The following is a 17,388-nucleotide window of genomic DNA, read 5'->3' as shown; positions in this document are numbered from 1 at the left end:
ATGTGTGCATGCGCATAAGCCCAATTTAATCAAACTCACCAGTCTTTTACTGCTTGTTATCAAAAACACAATTTGCACAATTGACTTCTATGTATTATTATTATTTCTTTTGCAGTATATATCGTGGAGCAGCAAAATCATATATCAAGTCATATTTGTGTCATACACATTATGAAGCCCTAGTTGTGTGGAGTGGTTGAAGTAGTTTCTGCTGAAGGTGGGCGGTTACTTAAACGGTAAATAAAATGAAACTAAACCGTGGTAAAAGCTAAAAATATTAGAAATGTTTAGGTACACAGTCATGGGCATATTTGGCTCCAGTACCTTGAGTTGCCTGAGCTTGTGTTTAATCAGTAGGTAGTGTTTCTGAGAACGAGAAGAAGAATGTCTCAGGTTTTTTTTCTCTCTGGAGGTTAATAATTCACTTATTCCGTGAACACAGGCTTACTCTCTTAACAGAGCCACAGGGACACAGAGAGACAGAGAGACGGTCTCTGGCTTGTTTGTGCATCACACTATTGGAGTTATCAGTGTGGAGCGGAGACGCGAGGGGATGGGGGGAGAGTAGGACACGGCTGATACGGGGCATGAATGTTATCTAGTGGCCTGGACTTCAAAAGTGGCTTTCTGTCGGGGAGGAGGGGAGGTAATTTGGAGTCAGGGCTTGGATGTTTGCCAGAGTTTGTCCCTGTCCACGTTGCATTGTGAGTGTAGCCACCATGACCTTCTCTTGATTGGAGCTGGGACGCAGGACGGGCCACAGGCTCCAGGCTCCAGACTCTCAGACCACGAATCAGGCTGGTCTCTGAAGGGCTTCTCTGATCTTGTTGTGGAAGTGCTACTTTGAGGCGTTTATTGAGGAGAAAGCTGTTACAGACGAGCAGCCAGGCCCCCTAACCCTCGCTAATTAAAGAGACTTCCCTTCGACACGGTGTCGGAGAGCAGGCGCGTTTCAGCAACTTAGTCCAATTTATCTCCAGCTCGCTGTTTTTGCTTTTGGAAGGCCCTGCCATCGCCCGTTTAAAAGTCATATTGTTCCCTCATCTGTGTTGGCCGCCATTAGGGGGTTGAGACGATGACCTCTAAAAAATCCCCCTCTGATCTTGCTACACAGTCGTGGTCATTGTGCTCAGCTAATGATCAAATCCCTCTCTTTCACTCGCTGCCTCCCTTGCTTCCCGTAAAGACTTTATAGAGTTAGGAAACGGCTGCTGAAAACAGGAAATAACTTCCAGGTCATTGAATTTGAGGTGAGGGGTCACTCCTGGGTCAATCTGACCATAAATTGTTTGACCTTTTCCTTCTTTGTTCTTCTAATGGAGTTCTGAAGTCTTTTGAGGGGTTTGTCTCAAACCTTCCTTCTTCTCCTCCTCCATCTGCGGGAGTACAGTCCATCAAAAGTCGTGAGTGCTGGTTTTAGAGCCTGTGTAGGTTCTTCTTTGAGATGTTTTGTCCAATCTGCATTGTCCAGATTCTCCTGTAAGGGTCTCTGTAGGAAACTTTTTAAAAATGATTTTTGAAGGCCTCAGGAGCCGTTGATCTTCTCTTCTTTTTGCAGTTTGGCTGCATAAAGGCTCTGATGGTTCCTTTTATCAAAAAGGCGTGTAGGTGCCTGATTCAACACCCTCCCCCTAGGCAGGGGTCCGCACTTTATCTGCATGGTTGGACAGCTGGCCGGACAGACAGGCTCAGTGCGAGCGGCTTTGACCACATTGTCTGTGTTTCAACTCTCTTGGGGAACGTGACCAAAAAATCCCGCCCACTCCCATTTTTTACTCGGCGCTGACCTGTCAGCCGCTCTCCGGCAGTCAATGGGGGCTGTCCCTTCTGGGACCCCCGCTCGCTCCGGACCTCTGTTTGAACGCCGCCTGCCTGAAGGACCCCGGGGCCGCCCCCTTTTGTCTTCCTGCAAATAAGATCAGAGTTTTATTCCCCTCGCTCTGTGTCCAGAGACAGACCTGGCTCTCCTCGGGGGAGTAATGGGGTTTGGCAGGCCTATCGATCACGGCCCCCTGCCGGCCCCCGAGATCTGTCGATCGTATGCTTTCCTCCCAAAGGTGGCAGATTGGAGGCGGTCCTTGCGGTGACCCAAACGGGCCCCTGAAATATGTGGAGGATCAGTGGCCCTGGACTTCTGAGAGGTACACAGAACGGCATAAACAGAGTTTGCCTGTTCTCAAGAGACTACTGATCAGGCAGCTGCTCAAACACCTCAAACCGCATTTGCCGTATTTGTTGCCCTCTTCAGTCATTTGCTCAAACAAGCATGTAGAGAATATCATCAGTGCTTAAAGAATACTTACCCAACTGTACACTTCATTACAGAAAGTATAATTAGTCCTGTTTAATAGGAGGATGTGCAGTAAAACCCTTTTTTTATTAATTGTACACTGCATGAGTGTACTTTGCATGAGATTTTTTTCATTTTTTGAACAGCAGCTTTTAATAATCTACCACTGCTGATGAGTTTTGACTGCGTGTCAAAACACTCCAGTATATTATATAGCATCACATATCATTTTCGCAAGCTATATTGGACATATATTGTATTGGCCAAAATGAAGCAATGATATATAGCTCTTGGTATAGATTTCGGGCATATCCTCCAGCTTTATAATACAATGTTGGTATATTGCCCACCTCTGAGTGTTTGGATTTGGCTTATTCAGCATCTGTAAAAGTACATCTGACCATTTTGTTTTCATATCGAAAGTCTTTCTATTTTTTTTACTAAGTTTGAATTCTTTGGAATTGCCTAGAACTCTGCAGGAATGGAGAAGAGCAGGTAATTAAGCTTGTATTCTGATGTTGGGTGAAGATATGGTCTTCTGAAATGTGGTTTGTCGTTTAAGCTTTAAAGATAAAGATCAGATCAGGTTTTGAGGGCCATTCATGCAGAAATCCAGATAAGTCCAAAGCTGTTTTGAGGAAATGTGAATTGGGCTTTGTTCTGCCGGTCTGGATGCTCCTCTGGCTTTTCCATCCAGAACCTGACAGTCAGGTTTCACCCTGGAGTGACCAGGGAACGCTCGACAGGAGAACGCTGAATGGAAGCGTTGCTCTGAATCTCTGAGGCCGTTCATGCAGAAATCCATATCATTCCAGAGAGCTTTACAAACCTTTTCTCTGTCAAATCACGCTCTAGACTATCAGCCCACCGAATGCCACTGCAGACTTTTCATTTTATTATTTTGTAGTCAAGTGCTTCCCTGAAATGTTCAGAACAATAGAACGCAGAGAGAAGATCTGGCTTGGAATCTCTGAGGCGTTCACAGTAATACTCGCCTGCTCCGCGGAGTCCCGGGCTTATTGTTGGAAAAGGCTTTGGGGATTTATTGCACTTCTTGGGTCGGAATCCAAGTTCTGCTTTAACGGGCGGCTCTAGACCAAATGCCATTAACCCAACCTGCAAGCATGAAAGGATTTTAAACCAGTTACGAGCAATCTGCACGTTCGCCGGCCTTCAGGGCTAAATTATCCTCCTCGCTGTAAAACGGCATTACCTTGATTAGAGGGGCAGTGAGGAGGTTATCTTATGGGGATTATCAGGTGAGGATTTGAGAGGGAAAGCTGAGCTTTAGCTTTAAACCTTGTTATCTGGCTCCTTTTTCAGCTTATGCTCAGAAGTGCTAAGTGTTAACAGTGATCTGGATATCGGGCTCTAGCGGAGGCAGTGAACTGTGACTGTATTAAGAACAGAAAGCAGACGTTTGCTTTTGTGTGGATCCTATTAAAGCTTCTGTTCATCCAGGAATATTGTGTCAATATGTGAGGCTTGTCTGGAGACGAGTACGCTATGGTTGACTCGTCTGTGAAATGGAAAAGGAGACTTAGAAATTGAATGTGTGCTGATTAAAACAGTGAAAATTATTATACAGTCTTTAGCAATCTGATTCCTTCAGTAACTAACATTTTTTCCCCAGATTACATTGTTAATATTACATTAAAAATATATATAATTTTTTTTGGCCCTGCTAATCAGTACTGCTGTGTTTGCATTGATCAGACTCTCATTCATTTCTCACACAGCTGTTCAAAAAACAAATATCTAAAATCAATATCCAAAACTTGGAACAAATGTTGTTTTTTCCAGAGTACACTGATTCAGCCCAGAAAGCAGTCTGGGTCTGAAAGCTATACCATTATTATGCTTTTATATTTGATTACCATTTATTTTGTTTGTGGTAAAGTAGTCTTTGTATTGATGATTTATATGGTTATCAGAACATTGCATGATGTCTGCATTCTGGCATCCCCTGCGAGAGTACAGTAGGTCATGCTGCTTCTCCACCAGCAACTGGTGTCAGAGAAAAAGTACAGTAGGTCATGCTGTTTGTCCATCAGCAATTGGAGTCCGAGAGAGTACAGTAGGTCATGCTCTCTCTGGGTGGGGGCAGGAGGTGGCAATAAATGGCTCAGCTAAACTGTGAAGAAAATTTAGTAAAATATAAAACTTGACAAATAGAAGTAGAAGTACATTAATTTGATACAGACTTGTCTTCAAAAATGTACTACACTACACAGTACATTTTATTGAAATTAACAGGCTTTTATTGTCATTGGAAGGAAATTGCATTTATCCAGGAGGACCAACATGAATGCCGAATGGATCATACAGTACATACTACTTAAAGTGCAAATGTTCAAAAATTAAATGCTACAATTCCAAAATAATTTTTTCTTGAACATTTTCAAAAATGTTCCAACCTGTTATCTGAGTAATGAAGTATGTAAACACACTGTACATCACTGTCCCTCACTTCATTATTTGTCTGCACAGCTTTGTTCTTTGCAGAAAGCTGCACAAGGTAAAAAAAAAAATAGTGTGTTTTATTTTGCACCATTAAGAATAAAAGAGCTGTATATTATTCTAAGCGTAAGTGAGAGTGCAGAGTTGGATTTGGGCTTTGAGCTGAGTCAGAGAACATTAGGGCTCTGATGGTCAGCTGTGACTCTGCTGTGTCGGTGGTCAGTCCCGTGCATGATGGCTGCTGTCGTATCTGAGAGTGTGGGTTAAACGCCAGAGTGTGAGGATCACACACACACACACACACACACACACACACACGGACCTGTGGGCTGAGCCAGCGCTCCACCTGTTCACATTCCTGCCTGTTAAAACACAGGGGGTTTTCCCAAAACTACCTCCATGTCTGGGCCTCCATTCAGGACAGGACCTGCAGGGGCATGAAGAATGCCAGCTTTTAACCCCTTCAGCAGCACACGTCCTACATTTCTTGTCAGGGTTTACTTCCTAGGTTCACTAATGTGCGTGTTTTTTTTTTTGTTTTTTTTTTAGCATTGTTCTATCCACATGCTATCTCTCAGCTTATCAACAAATGCATGTGTACAACAGTTAATGAGGGGATGCTGAAAGTGTGATTTGTATTTACTATAGTGAAGAATAAAAGGGTTACACTTACAAACTGTAGGGGGAGCCAAGAAGCAAAAGATACCATTTCTGAGTCAAGTATCATAATATTTTACAGATATTTTACCGTATAAGGCACACTGTATTATAAGGAGCACTATCAATAAACATCTATTTTCTGGTCTATTTTTATACATAAAGCGCACCAGATTATAAAGCTCATTTTAAAGACGCTAGTAAGGAACAAGACTGTCGCCATGTTTTCCTTCTAACTCAGCAGGTCTCGCTTGCAGGGGGCACCGAATTAAACAAAACTGAAAATAAAAAAACGAGCACTTGATGTTAATGTACACAGACTTCTCTTCTGAAAATTGTTTATTTGGGTGGGTAAAACCCTTCCATTTATTTACAGTAAGCTTAGATTTCTAATATTTTCAACAGCGCGGTTAGCAGCAGCGCTAGCCGTGGTTAGCAGTAGTGCTAGCTGCAAGTAGCAACGCTTAGCGCTAGTAAATGCTACCCAACATCGCTACACTGAGGAACCCTGAGTGTTTCGGTAGCGCAGGTCGTCCCACATAGCTTGTTTTAACGGGTCAAACACGCAGACTACAGTCCGATATACTCAACTCCTGAACCTGAACAGCGAAAGAGCTAGCGCTGCTGTTAGCAGCTAATGCTAATACTGCTCCTGCCTGGAGAAACTTTACTGAAACTCCTGTATAGCGCTGCACTTCACTTAGTACTTCACTTTACTGCTCCCTAATACCTTACTGGTAATCGTCATACATGAGCTGCACTGGATTTCAAGGATTTTGGGGGGGAAATAAAGGAATTTAAGTGTGATTTATAGTGCAAAAAATATTGTAATATGTTTAATATAATGATATAATACACCGCATATCATTTGCGTATTGATGTCTAGGGACAATTCTTTTTTCTAATAAACAGTGCCCTGATGATCATTAAGAAACACCGTATAGAGCACCGTATAACTGAATGATGTGTACAAATGCAGCAATATCAGAATTGAGCACTAATACTGATATTAATCAGATATCATACTCATACATTGTTCATATACAGAGTGTACTCTGAATTAAAGAGTGTACTCTGTTTTAAAGCTGAACAAAGTGTGGTGTTGAATCTTTGCCGCAGGTTTCTGTTTGGTCACTCATCTCCAACAGTGTAGATGTTTTGGCGTAAGCTCCTGGTCCTGGCGTCTCCCACCTCCGTCCAATCAATCAATCACATCCCCCCCCCACCCCCTCCTCGTCCCCCGTCCCACTATTCCTTTTCTGTGTCTCAGGTTTTCTCCAAGGTGAAGGAGGCCATTTAAAAGAGGGATAAAAAAAGCGAGAGAGAAAGTCCCTTTACTTTTTTTAGTGCGTTTAACTGCAGCTCTTTCTGCCGTGCCTCTTTTGTTGGGCCCCCAGCACCCCTGCTGGGCATTGTGGGAGAAGTCTTCCTCTGTGGGGGATTGTGGGAAAGGCCGTGGGCTCACTCATCAAGGCTGACAAAATCAATGGAGGGCTTCACAAACAGGGACCCCAGGAATCTGCCTGGCAGGAAAGCAGAGAAAAGTGTGTTTTGGGCCAGGAGCACCGGCACACGGGGAGAGATCCAGAAATGTGCACTTGTGGGATCTGGGAGTCGGTGGGCGATACTGCGTGATGTTCCCGATATCAGAACCTTCATTTAGAATTGTGAACAGTTGGAATAGACACAGTACACCAGCATCACCACAATTAAATCAGTATAGAATCTGTATATGCTACTCCTGGGCTCCCAATAGAGTTTGGGAACGTAATTTAGTGTAACTCCACTCCTGTTAATACAAATCATTCTTTGAGCTCTTAGTCAGACAATCATGAACGTGTCTGTGGTGAACGGTAAATGATCAAGCTAGCTAAGTAACCTACTACTGACCCACAGAGATTATTACACAAATCTATTATAGTCGGTCTATATAGTTGACTGTTAATGTCCATTATAAAAAAATTGTCGACTCCAAATGTTCATTGTTGAACATTCATCATTAGTACCACTACACATATTACTGGGGACAAAAACACGGCCTGCGTCTCCAAAAGTGCCCAATCACAACTGATTTCACATTTACTCAGTAAATATCAGCACCTTCCACATTTAATGGACAATGTTCTGCACATTTGAAGAGCATTTAAATCCCACGTTCAGCTGTTTCCAACACTTTGAAACAATAGTAAAAACTAGGAACAGGAGCCTTACCCACAGCAAGCAGAGAAGGAGGGCATGGCAGAAATAATCGTTGACGAATTGATTAATCGATAAAATAATCGGCAGATTAGTTGTCTACTAAAATAATCATTAGTTGCAGCCCTAGTCTTTACTTACTCTGTAACCCTGTAAACAAACTAAACTTTATATCTGATCGTTTTTCAGTTTTAGATTGTATAGATGGTGTAGTTTTCAGAAATAGATTAATATGGTAGACATGTAACCACAGGTTCAGCTGTAATGAGACAGCATGTAGGTATGAAAAAATGTGGATACTGTCAAACTCTAGTAAACATAACCTGCCAGTTTAAGTAAATGTGAAAAACTACGTTCGAATAGAACAGGACAAACAGCCCATTGGTTAGTGTATATGAGCTGCTTGGCCTAGTGTACTCCACATATGTTTCAATCTGAATGCATTAATGTCTTCCAGTTCAGAGGCTACAGATACATTCAGGGGAAATGTCTATGCCGGGCTTACCCTGTTCATTTCTTTATCAATCCATATATCTACCCATCTTCTTATCTTATTTTTTATTCTCCTATAATCATGCGAATCATGTTATAATATGTAATGCTTAGGACCAAGGTGGGTACAAACCACAAGGCAGGAATTTTGCTGGTTACTGTTGAACCCCAGTTCATGAATCCTATTAATTTCTGTTAGAGAGAAATCCAGTTCAGATTGGCAGTCTGGAATATGCGTATATGCAGCATAAATATAAATCTGTTCTGGACTGAGGAATGTGAAAGAGTAGTGTGTATGGTGGAGTCTGGGGGTCTGTGGTAGTGTGTGTTTGTGTTTGGATCCATACACACATCCATTACAGCAGGGCACTGAACTCCATCTCAGGGTTACAGTCGGGAGACATTCCAGCCGGAGCGCTGGTGGTAATCAGCCCGTCCCTGTAATTCTGTACACTCTGACTTTCACTGGATAAAAGTGCAGATCTGTGTAAGAAGGGCAGATCCCAAACTTTTACCCCAACCCACATCAAACAGATGTTTCATTATGTCCTGAATTTTATGAGATTCATTGGGTATGCTTGATTTATACTTGTGCATATCTATTGTTATAAAGGTCAGCTTGGATAAGGAGACTGGTAGTTTAAATATAAATGTAGTGATACTCTCATTTTCAGAAACATTGGCTGGCTGTAACCCTCTGGCTGTGGGTTACAGAGCACATGTTTCTTCTGTAGCCATGTGCAGCTATATTTTTTATATTAAGGGCAAAGGTTTTTTTTCAACTTGACAGCACTGTCCATGATTTTGTTACATTGTTTAAACACATTTGGTGTTGTAAGTTTTGCTTTCACACTACAGTTAAGTGACTGAGCACACTAAAGAGCTTTACTTTGTTCAGTCTCACTATTACTGATATTGAGTGATTTGTGGAATGACGTGCATTGGATGTCTGTGAGTTTTCAGTTGGGTGAGTTGCCTTGTTTGTGTTGAATTCTGCCAAACCTTGTAGTGCATGCACTTCACTCAGGAGAACGAGAATAACAGATTCTGGTCTGCAGTGTGAAAGCACTTTTTTTTAGAAGGTTTTGTTTTTCTGGAAAATTACAGGAAACTTGACTTATTAAACAACAAAAGAAGAAAATGGCTTTGTGGTGATTACTATGCTAGTGATTCTGTATCTGCTGTAACTGTAGATTAATACTTATTGATAAACTGAAATAAAAGGAATCAGAGCAGAATCTGTTACACTCATTCTGCTGCAGGACACACCTGCACTTGAAGGATTGAATCAGATTATTTAGGGAGCATAGTAAAGTTTTTTTTTTTAGTGCTCTCAGACACTAAACTGCAGTGTGAAATACTAAATATTATAGTGTAACAAACCCCCCACCCTTTGTTTGGAGTGCAGCTCAGACTTGTGAAAGCGAAAACGCTCTAAAATCCACTTTTGGTCAAAACCAAATTTTGGTCCTTTGTCCTAGACCGTGGTTTGTGGCACCTTTTCACACCTGCTGTTTTGTTTTGGACTAAACAAGGTAGGTCTAAAAGCAGCCTGAATGAAACATCTTGATTTTAACTCAGTTTTAATTCAAAATGTAAAGGAAGTTTAATGTGTAGATATTCTTTTTTTTTTATGTGAGTTCAATTGTCCTATTGGTGTAATGTAAAACAATAGCATAGCAGCTGTAGATTTCACATAAAGAAACCTTTGGCATTTGAATTTGAAAGAATGTGGAACTGCTTATGTCATTAATTATGGTTTTACGTAATTGCATTTTAAATAGCAAGGCTAAGCAACAGTAATGACGGAAGGCGTGTGAGTGTTAAAGGCTCTTCAGTGAGGGGCCCTCTCTCTCTCTCTCTCTCTCTCTCTCTCTCTCTTTCTCTCTGTTAGATGGATTTCAGTGTTAAACTCCACCCTGTAATCCCTCCTGGAACAAGCAAATTGGCCCTTTGAGGCAGTAAGAGGAGAAGGCCATTGAGGAGAAAAGAGGGGGCAGGCTATTGGAGCTGGAGTAGAGTAATAACTGCCTAATTAATCACATCCAAACCCGCATGTAGACACAGCATTTACACATACAATTCAATGGAGCATGCATCACATGTGTTTGGACAGCTCTCGGTGTGAAAACTGAATAAAGAATGAAGACCCACTCAAACAATGCACGCTTTAATGCTTTAATATCAACACAGAAATGGTTTCTACTGCTTTATACAGGATTGATAGATAGTAGCAAAGTTCATTAACGTGGTTCTACCAGGACACTAGAAAATTCTGCTATCAGCAGCTGGTTTATTAAATCTGAGCTTAGTGATGGTCAGTCAGGTGAGCTGCTGATGGAATTGAGTACAACTACTCGAACTCTGGCTGGGGGCGGAGCATCTAAGAGAAATTTGGAACTAAAAAAGTTTGCTCTTCAGACAAGAAAGTAGAGGAATTCTTGTTCCTGGTTACTTTATTTATTTATTCAAGTCATTCCTATTATGTAAAAAAGTGGAAAAACAACTTTGGATTTACAAAGTGTGTGGCCAAAGTATCGCTTTATGTAGTTTACACTCAATAGTAATAATAATCAACTGAAAAAAACTAAAGAGGCATTATATTTGTTCCTAATTCCTGTTTCAAAGTAGCACCTTAATTTTGGTATTAAACCTTCTCTTAAACCTTCAGTTCTGCTTAATGGTGCAGGATTCAGTGTGCAGCTAAAATAATCTCTCCCCAACGAGCCTCTTCTGGGTTTAACATTTACTGTCTGCCCTGCAGAGAGGCGGCGAGAGGAAGAGAAAATGTCTTGCAGTTCAGTGATCATTAATTCATTAGTTCTTTTTCCATTTCAGCTTCTTCTGTAGATTTAGATCAGCTGACTCGTCTGAACTTCAGATGACTTTTATTGTTCTTTTTTTGTTTCTGTTTAATGTCTGAAAGAGCACAAAGTCACGTTTTATTAAATTTACATCAGTTGAATTAGTTCACTTTGAGTCAACGGCACCTAGTCAACATCTGGCTAATGTCAGGTATAGAGTGGCTTACATTTAGTGAACGTCATGTTGAGTAGTTAAGCTTAGTAGTTAAGTAGTTAGCTTCAGTAGAAGTGTGTGTGTGTTTGTGAATGTATACATATACGGGTAATTACATGCCACCACATTCTGACCTCTTATTAAAAAAAAATCAAATCAAATCAAATCAAATTTATTTGTATAGCGCTTTTTACAACAGGTGTTGGCACAAAGCAGCTTTACAGAAACATGATTACAGGACAAAGAATCAGGCAAAACATTACACATAGAAAATACAGAATACAGAACCCCCAGTGAGCGCGGAGGCAAGGAAAAACTCCCTCAGAGCTGCAGGAGGAGGAAGAAACCTTGGGAGGACCAAGACTCACATTAAAGGGGGGACCATCCTACCACTGGTCAAACGGCTTTTAAATTAAAATTTAAAAAGTCTTTTATACATCCATATAGGTTTTATGTACTCAGGAGTGTAATAGCGCCACTAATGGCTTGGATGTAATCTGTAGTGGAGAGTAAGATGGTCGATGAGCAGCTGATCTGTGGTGGTGGTGGAGAAGAGCTGACTTCAGAAACTTCCATCAGTCTGGCCGGACAGGAGACGCGAGAGCCTGAGGGTCCAACATCGGTATCGGGTCAGACAGGTGGGCAGTCAGTAACTCGGAGGAAGGCAGAGAGATGGAATTAGTTTTGACTGGATTTATGCAAAACTGAGAATATTAAAACATTATTAAAACAGTGTGGCAAATGACTCCGGCAGAACTGAATAAAACAGCCTAACTAAAGGCAGAGAGCCAGAAGGTAACATAGACATGGAGGCACCCTGAAACACCAGCATCCACCCACTCCACCGTCCACAAACCTGAGTGACCGTGTGCAGTGGGAGAACAACAGCACCAGCATCTCAGTTTACCACAATTTCCTCTGTCCATGAACCCCTGAATCTGCAGCCTTATCTAAAGGGAAAAACATTAATTACCAAAAGCTAAACTAAACAAGTAAGTTTTCAGTCTAGACTTAAAGATTGAGACTGTGTCTGAGTCCCGAACATATTCGGGGAGATTATTCCAGAGTTGAGGCGCTTTATAAGAGAAAGCTCTTCCTCCTGCAGAGCTCCTCTGAATTTTAGGCACTACTAATAAACCAGCACCCTGAGATCTGAGTAATCGCGGTGGTTCATAACAGGAGATGAGGTCTCGTAAATACTCAGGAGCGAGTCCGTGTAGGGCTTTATACGTTAACAGGAGAATTTTATAGTCTATGCGGAATTTGACTGGAAGCCAGTGCAGTGCTGATAGTACTGGACTAATATGGTCAAATTTTCTCGTTTTAGTAAGGACCCTGGCTGCAGCATTTTGAACTAGCTGAAGTTTATTTAAGTTACTGCCGGAACATCCAGACAGTAGCGCATTACAATAATCTAGCCTTGAGGTAATGAAGGCATGGACTAATTTTTCTGCGTCATGCAGTGATAGGGCATTTCTTAGCTTGGCGATGTTACGGAGGTGTAGAAAAGCTGTTCTAGTAACATTAGATATGTGTTTATCGAATGCTAGATCTGAATCTATGATAACTCCAAGGTTTTTAGCTGCTGAACCAGGGGTGGCTGAGAAGTCAGCCAGATTTAGCATTAAGTCTGATAATTTATTTCTAGCAGCTTTGGGGCCTAATAGGAGAACTTCTGTTTTATCACTATTTAATAGGAGGAAGTTGTGCGACATCCATGATTTTACATCTTCTACACAATCCTCGATTTTCTTTAATCTCACTCTGTCATCAGGTTTGGCTGATATGAAGAGCTGCGTGTCATCCGCATAACAATGAAAATTCACATTGTGTTTTCTAATAACTTTGCCCAGTGGGAGCATATATAATGTAAATAATAACGGTCCTAATATAGAGCCTTGTGGAATTCCATATCTTACCTTGGTATAACTGGAAGACATATCATTTATCCTCACAAACTGATAGCGATCGGTTAAGTACGATTTAAACCATGCTAAGGCAGTTCCGGTTACACCGACCATGTTCTCTAGTCTTTCTAAAAGGATAGTATGATCTATTGTATCAAAGGCTGCGCTCAGATCGAGAAGTACGAGTAAGGAAACACAGCCTTGGTCGGCGGCTATAAGTAGATCGTTTGTTATTCTAACTAAAGCTGTCTCAGTGCTATGATAAGGCCTAAATCCAGATTGAAATTTTTCATAGATCTGGTTTCTTTGCAGGTAAGAGCAAAGTTGTTGGGCTACAGCTTTTTCTAAAATCTTAGAAATAAACGGTAAGTTTGAAATAGGTCTATAGTTAGACAGTACACTAGGATCAAGATTTGGTTTCTTGATCAGAGGTTTAATTACAGCTGTTTTAAAGGCTTTGGGTACATGGCCCAGGGTGAGCGATGAGTTTACTATCATTAACAGAGGTTTAATTATATCTGGCAGTACCTGTTTTAATAATTTTGTGGGAACAGCATCAAGTGTGCAGGTTGTGCTGTTTGAAGAGGAGATAATTTTCTCTAGTTCTAGCTGTGGAAGTGGGTTAAAGACTTCCAACCTAACTTCAGTAACAGAGTTTTGTTCTAGATCAGCCAGACCAGATGATAGAGAGGATGTAATATTTATCTGTTTAATTTTATCCCGAATGTTTTCAATTTTACTATTGAAGAAGTCCATAAAATCGTTGCTGGTGTAAATGGCTGGAATCTGAGGTTCAGTACCTGCCTGGTTTTTAGTTAATTTGGAAATAACACTAAAGAGAACTCTAGGATTATTTTTATTTATCTCGATCTGTGAGGCCAGATATGCTGAGCGGGCTTTATTAAGTTCTTTTCTATATTTAACAAGACTGTCTTTCCACGCAGAGTGAAACACTTCCAGTTTAGTTGATCGATATTTACGCTCTAAATTTCGTACTAACTGCTTTAAGGTACGAGTTTGATCATTGTACCACGGTGCGAGTTTTTTCTGTCTCTCTATTTTGTGTTTAAGGGGTGCTACAACATCTAAGGTAGAGCGAAAGGTATTTTCTAAACCTTCGGTTAGTTTGTCTAGTTCTACGGGGTCTACAGGAGAATACTTTAGAGTTGATAAGTCTGGAAGCTTATCTGTAAATTGTTGGGCTGTAAAAGGCGTAATTGAACGTTTTACAGAGTAGCTAGGGGATGTACGTATATTATGACTAAGATGTAATTTAAATGAAATAAGGTGATGATCTGAAATTGCGGAGGTTTGAGAACGAATATTCGGGTTATCTATGCTCACACCCAGGGTCAAAACTAAATCCAGAGTATGATTACAGTAATGAGTAGGTCCTGTTATATTTTGAATAATACCAACTGAGTCTAAAATCGATGTGAATGCCTTTTTTAATGGATCATCCAATTTTTCGAAATGAATGTTGAAGTCTCCAACTATAATCACTTTATCATTACTTACTGCTAAGTCTGTGACAAAATCACTAAATTCTTTTAAAAATTCTAAATAGGGCCCTGGTGGTCTGTAGATGTTAATTAAAGAAAATGCATTCTTTTTTGTAACTGGATTAATTATACTGGTGTAAAGAAGCTCAAAAGAAGTAAAATTTTCATAGTGTTTCTGATTGCTAACTAAGGTACTTTGGAAAAGTATGCAGACCCCACCTCCTCTACCGGACAATCTCGGATTGTGTATATAATTATAGCCTGCAGGGGTGGCTTCATTTAATGCTACATATTCATTTGGCCTAATCCAGGTTTCTGTCAGACACAGAACATCGAATTTCTGATCAGTTATCATTTCATTCACTAGAACTGCTTTTGAATTTAGAGATCGGATATTAAGTAAACCAATCTTTAGGCTTGAAATGTTAGTACTACAGTCTGGATATGATTGTTTAATATAAGTTAAGTTATTTAGATTTACTGTTTTAGTTTTTTGATGTTTTTGTTTGACTCGGGGGACAGACACAGTCTGAATACATTGGTATCTAGGTAACGTCTCTTTGCAGCTCGCAGACGGTCGGTTAAGCCTCTCTGTCTGCGGCCTGGTCCCGGCTCTGGATTGTCAGCAGCTTCTAATACTACTCTGCCGACTAACTAAAAGACTATGAGCTATGCTGCATGAAAGTAAGGCAGCACCCTCCCGCGTGGGGTGGACACCATCCCTACCTAAAAGACCAGGCTTGCCCTCAAAGTGTAGCCAGTTATCTATAAAGCCCACATGATTTTCTGCACACCACTTGGACATCCAGCGGTTCAGCGAAGAAAGCCTGCTGTAAGCTTCATCACCACGCCTCATTGGGATGGGGCCAGAGCAGATTACCTCCTCGGACAGCGTCTGGGCCTGTTTAATCACCTCTTTAATATTAGCCTTAGTTACTTCAGACTGCCGCAGACGAATATCATTGGCCCCTACATGAATTACTACCCTCGAATATCTCCTATTCCCTAACCTAAGGTTGCCACTAATGTCCGGTGCTCTGGCTCCCGGTAAACAAGTAACTGTTGCCGCTGGTGCCCCTAAAGGAGTAGCTAATTTCACGTGTCGGACGATAGAGTCTCCTATCACCAGAGTACCTTTAACAGGCTCCTCAGTTGGTGCTTCACTGAGCGGGGCAAACCTGTTTGACACGTGAACTGGGGGAGCGTGGTGTTCAGGTGGGCTGGCTGTGGCCTTTGCGGTAGCATTAGCCTTAGCCTTTCGACTATGCCGCCGAGACGTTACCCATTCGCCCCGCTGTGAGGGCTCTAAGGCCGGAGTCGAGGGGGTACTAACTCTCCCTGAGACACCCGGGGCTGCTAACAGTGAATCCTGCTGTCTATCCCTTATTAAACCCCGGACGTGCAGCTCTAACTTATTCACCTTATCCACCAAGGAGCTAACTATCTCACACTTAGTACAAATACCACTATTGTTACCAGTATCGGTGGATAAGGGATCTAAGCTATACATGCCACACTCTAAACAGGTGTAAACCTGAGCAGAAGCCATGGAGAAAAAAAGCACTCACCTTGTTTCAGTTGAAATTAGAAACTTACACAAACAAACTGCAGCAGCAAACAGCTAATCCAGCAAACCTGAGGAAAAAGTCTATAAAAGTAGACTGAGAGTGGATTAATAGGTGTGTAGAGCAAAGAGGAAGCAGACTAAAAGTGGATTAGTAAGTGTGAAGAGAGTAAAAGAGAAGAAAACAGAGAAAAGTGTAGAAGCTGAAGATTAAAGCAAGCTTTCAGCAGCAGAGCAGCACAGCAGCAAACCAGCACAGCAGCAGACCAGAGTAGTAGAGAGCAGAGCAGGGAGCAGAGCAGGGAGCAGAGCAGGGAGCAGAGCAGGGAGCAGAGCAGGGAGCAGAGCAGGGAGCCAAAAAAAAAGTGTGCGCGTGTGTGTGTAACATGTCCTTTACATGCTTGTCTTTCCTGGTATTGGAATTTTCTTGTCTGACATTTCCACAAGCCTACAGTGGGAACGGGTAATTTAGGATATTTACAGCACATGACCTGACATGCCACACTCCTTATACACACACTCACACACACCACCCTCCTCATGCACGCACCATGCGGAAGCTAGCTCACCTCGTCATCAGCGGATCAGCAGACTGATCCCCGCCGGCTTGGTGGAGCTGTTTGGAATGAAGCGGAAGGAACTCTGAGATGTTTGTGTTTGAGCTAAATCACAGAACATGAACTTTCTATCAGCTGTGTTTTAGATATATTGGATTAGTTGCCATGTTTGGTCGTCTGCTCTGTTTATTACAGTCTCCTTCTGGTCGTCTAGTTTTGGACTAAACTGTGCAGTGCTGATGGTGAAGTTCCTCTGGAATGGATGGTAGCCTTAATCTGGATCAGGGCAGCTGTATGTCTCCCAAGTCGTAGTTCTCTTGCGGATTATTCTCCAGGAGTTCTCATTTATTTGCTGCTGCATTGATTTTCTACCGTCACAAGCCTTCCAGGGTCTGCTACCAATGCAGCCACCACCATGTTCCACTGTGGGATGGATGGAGCCTTTGTGGTTACACCATGCACAAACATTACACATTGACTTTGGAGCACTAAATGTGTTTTTTTAATTTATTTAAAAATACATTTGAATTTATAAAATGTACATTTTAAAATTACCTCCATTCTGCAGGCTTAATTTTATGCCATTGTTACCCAATACTTGTGGTGCTGTTAAAGGAGCAATTTAGATTGCAAAAGAGCAATGTAGATTTAGTTACAGTATATGAAGGCTCTTTCACTTTGGAACAGCCGGATTCTAATTCAGCACACCTCCGCTTCATTCTGGACTAGCTTTTTGTTATTATTG

At 41.6% G+C, this 17,388-nt stretch overlaps 1 protein-coding gene and 2 long non-coding RNA genes across 5 annotated transcripts in view; 1 reads left to right on the top strand and 2 right to left on the bottom strand.

The window, feature by feature from the left end:
* LOC125782217 (uncharacterized) overlaps positions 1 to 17,388 on the bottom strand; it is a 530,592-nt gene that overhangs the window by 289,660 nt on the left and 223,544 nt on the right. The window lies entirely within an intron of this gene.
* The window catches only part of lrp4 (low density lipoprotein receptor-related protein 4), a 166,240-nt gene that overhangs the window by 30,718 nt on the left and 118,134 nt on the right, over positions 1 to 17,388 (top strand). The window lies entirely within an intron of this gene.
* On the bottom strand, positions 11,269 to 16,438 carry LOC125782219 (uncharacterized). Its single transcript, XR_007424834.1, has 2 exons — positions 16,091 to 16,438; positions 11,269 to 11,766 (listed from the first exon to the last, which is right to left on the bottom strand). It is a non-coding gene; the product is annotated as an uncharacterized LOC125782219 (long non-coding RNA).

The sequence above is a fragment of the Astyanax mexicanus genome, chromosome 16 (genome assembly GCF_023375975.1).
Source record: "Astyanax mexicanus isolate ESR-SI-001 chromosome 16, AstMex3_surface, whole genome shotgun sequence".
Lineage (NCBI taxonomy): Eukaryota > Metazoa > Chordata > Actinopteri > Characiformes > Acestrorhamphidae > Astyanax > Astyanax mexicanus.
This window is presented reverse-complemented; position numbering and strand designations above follow the sequence as displayed.